The sequence below is a fragment of the Octopus bimaculoides genome, chromosome 16 (genome assembly GCF_001194135.2).
Source record: "Octopus bimaculoides isolate UCB-OBI-ISO-001 chromosome 16, ASM119413v2, whole genome shotgun sequence".
Lineage (NCBI taxonomy): Eukaryota > Metazoa > Mollusca > Cephalopoda > Octopoda > Octopodidae > Octopus > Octopus bimaculoides.
The window spans coordinates 50513125-50517238 of NC_068996.1; the positions used below are offsets into that span (position 1 = coordinate 50513125).

General features: G+C 39.3%; 1 protein-coding gene across 1 annotated transcript in view; it reads left to right on the forward strand.

Annotated features, from left to right (window-relative positions):
* LOC106879645 (3-methyl-2-oxobutanoate dehydrogenase [lipoamide] kinase, mitochondrial) overlaps window positions 1-4114 on the forward strand; it is a 64642-nt gene that overhangs the window by 46295 nt on the left and 14233 nt on the right. The window lies entirely within an intron of this gene.

Consider the following 4114-nt stretch of genomic DNA (forward strand, 5'->3'; position numbering starts at 1 on the left):
TACAGGGTGCGGTGAATAAATTGTCATCTAAATTACACAAAACTGAAAATAATACTGACGTCTCATTTTAACAGATATATTTACCAAAATTGCATAAAAATATCTTGAAATACTAAAGGGTAAATTTATTCAATAAAATCACCATTGGCTTCAACCAAGCCCTCCAGACAACTTCAGAATCTCCTGCAACTCTTCTGGACGGTCTCCTGTTTTAAATTGGTGAATGCTGCCATAATCCTTGCCTTCAGTTTGTCTTTGGTGTTACAAGGAGTTTTGTTGGTCTCTCGCTCAACTGCACCCCACACATAATAATGGTGTTTGCAGTCTGGGGAGATAAGTGGCCAGATGTTAGAGGTGATGTGGTCACAGATTGTCTGACAGCTATGACTTTGTTCTCTTGCTTGTGTGGCATGGTGCAGAGTCCTGTCGCCAGACACAGGGTCTTCCAGCAGCCACCCTCTTGACCCAGGGCAGCACTACCTCCTCTAGGCACTTGATGTATGCCTCTGTCTTGAGTCTGAGGCCATGTGGGAAGGTGAATAGAGGCATAATGTCCCCATCACGAGTGATCATTCCAAACACCATGATGTTGACTGGATGTTTGATTTTTATCACTCTCGGTACATGTCCTCAGACTGACACCCAAACACTCTGAAATGTTCATATTGGAGCTTCCGGTGCAGTACAACATGTTGTTTCCAAATTTCTGGCAAAGTGAATTGTGTCATGGTGCTGTTTTTCTTACAGACGGTGCTCAACTGACCCTACCATATTGTGTAGCTGACAAGATCAAAAACAAACAATGCACTTGCACAAAATTAAAAATATAAAATGGCGTCAATTTACCCATTGCACCCTGTGTGTGTATGTATGTATATATATATACACACACACACACACACACACACACACACACACACACACACACACACACACACACACACACACACACACACACCCATACACAATTTTCTATCAACATTTCCTTGTATGTATTTTTTAACAAATTTTGGCTTTCTATTACATTTCTATCATCACCACTTGCTTTCCTTTTTCTCTTCTTCAGACATATTCAGATATTTGTTCTTTCATTCTTCATGGGGGGTGTCAAGATAAAAAAATTAAAAAATTTTTTTTTTTTTACATATTGTTAACAGAATTTCGTAGTTTATATGAAAATGACAGACATTTTATAGGATTTTAAAAAAAGTTTTCAATAATTGATGTTTTTAATTCTAGTTCAGAATCATCTTATTGTATATACATTTTCATACACACTGAGTTTTCTGCTGTTTATCTGTCTATCCAAATCCATCATAAGATACTTGTTGACCCAGAGCTATAGTAAAAGACTTACTCAAATGTGGTTGTGGTGCAAGCATAACCATATAACCATGTCTGTTCTTGTCTCAGTAAATTTGCTTATTTATGTAATGGTTCTTTGTGGGCGTAAACAATATGAATTCATAACCTGATTTCTATTGTTGTTAGGCCAAAGACACCCTTGGTTGATCATCAGTTCTTTGTTTATCCAGAACTACACCCTACATTGGTGGCTACTTTTAGCAGATCAAGTACCTTATATGTTGCCCATCTCTATGGCTTTCTGTTCAGGTTTTTGCCCTATGCTTGTGTCACTAATGTTCATAGGAAAAGTACACACATCTCAAAAATTGTTGAGAAAACCGAGAGTGTCTTAGCATCACTCAGTAAGACCTTTGTCAGCCACTCTCCAGCTGTCTATTTAAAGCTGTATATGACTATGGTATGTCCACACTTAGAGTTTGCATCACCAGTCTGGAACCCCTATTTTGCTTAGCTTATCAATCTCCTGGAAACTGTTCAGAAATGTGCAACCAGACGAATACCTACCATCAGGCATCTACCATATTCTGAATGTCTTGCTTCTCTGCACATGGATGCTTTAAAGCTCTGACATCTGGCAACTGAGTTGGTAGACACCCACAAGGTTATCCACCATCTTTCTGACAACCACCTTGGGCACTTTTTTGAATTCCATATATCTAATACTTGTGGGCATGCTTACAAAATCAAAAAACAGCACCCATGACTTTTGAACACATTTTTTTCATGCTCAGAATTACTGAACCCTGCAATAAACTACCCACATCGTCCGTTAGCTGTCAGGACACAACATCCTTCAAAACTGCCATGCTTCCTGAAGTTTGCCAACAGTACACCTGATGCCCCACTCCCTCCATTTTTGTTATTGACTCATTCACTGTTCACTTCCTGTGCATTATTCTATGTACTGTTCATGCACTTTTGGCCACATTTTCTCTTTTTCCAATGAGTTGAAGTGCACCTGAGCACCGAATAAGTTCATTATATTATATTATATCAATTGTTCTCTTCTCTGTATATTAAACCCTATTGTTATCACATTTCTATTGAAAACTGTCATTATTAAGCTGGGGTTTGGAACAAAAGTTAGCATGACATTTTAATGGAAGCTTTATTTAGATATCTGCATATCTATAAGTGTGTGTGTGTATATATACACACACACGCAGAGGCTGTTGCAGATAAATTGAGACAATTTTTACAATGCATAAAACTAAATAATGGTAGTAGACAGGATATAAATTTAACGTAACATTTGTTACAACAAAAACATTTATCACTCTATACAGCCATCCTTTCGGGCAATTGCTGCCCCCACATGAGAACAAAATTATTTTACAGTTGCTGCAACCTCCACCTTTTTGATTTTGCATGTTGCATGTATGATGCAGATCTTCAAACTGTTGACACTCGAGTGAGGTAAAGCATTGGTCCTTGCTTGAAGTATGTCCTCTAAAAAGTTATTGAGAAGGTTTAAATCTGGGCTATTACTGGGCCAGATGTTGACCCTCACAAAAAGACAGCACCTTCTCACCAGGGAAGGCTTGTGTTACTTTTGAACCATGGCATGGTGCAGAATCCTGGATAAGCACCACATTGTCAAACCCAAACTTCTGCTCAATCCAAGGTAAGAAAGAGTTCTTCATGATGTCCAGATACTCCTTTGTGCTGATCTTGAAGCCAGACTCAATGAAGTGTGGATCCATGACACTTCCATTACTTGCCATGGTTCCAAATACAATCCCTGAGGCAGAGTTCTTAGTCTCAAACACAGAAGGGTTGTGTGCAATCATTCAAGAATTTCTGTGATTCACCTCAGCATCCACAGTGAACTTCTCATCTACAAACACAAGATTTTCCTGCACCTTGATGCTTGATGTATGACAGAAGCTTTGGGCATCTTTTGGCTCTGATTGCTTTGGCCTTAGCTGTCAGGAGTTGACCACATCATCAAACATAGCTAGTCATGCCAAAGTTCTTGTTTACAGCTCTGGATACTGCGTTCCTTTGCAAGAGTTGTCATGGATGTAAATTCAATCAAGCGTTTCAGGCCAGCAAGAAACTTTGGATTGTGCTTGGAATCACTTCAAGCCTTGTGTTCTTTTCTGTCAATCTTTCCCCTCTTCTTTATATACACAATAAACTGTTACTTTTGAAAGTTTCAGCAACTTAACTACTTTATTGGCAGTGTGCCTGGCTCACACCAAAACAACAATGAGGGAATGATCCTGTTATTCCATGACTTTCTGTTGTCAAATCAGTTGACTATTTACCTGAAAAATAAAAAGGAGGATTAGATTTTCAAGCAAACAAGGTCAGCTACTTAAAATTGGTCTCAATTTATCTGTAAGACCCTGTGTATATATCTGTATGCATATGTATAAGTGTGTGGATTATATATATATATATATATGCAGGCGCAGGAGTGGCTGTGTGGTAAGTAGCTTGCTTACCAACCACATGGTTCTGGGTTCAGTCCCACTGCGTGGCACCTTGGGCAAGTGTCTTCTACTATAGCCTCGGGCCGGCCAAAGCCTTGTGAGTGAATTTGGTAGACGGAAACTGAAAGAAGCCTGTCGTATATATGTATATGTATGTGTTTGTCCCCCACAACATCGCTTGACAACCGATGCTGGTGTGTTTATGCCCCCGTAACTTAGCGGTTCGGCAAAAGAGACCGATAGAATAAGTACTAGGCATCTAAAGGCGGTGCTCCAGCATGGCTGCAGTCAAATGACTGAAACAAGTA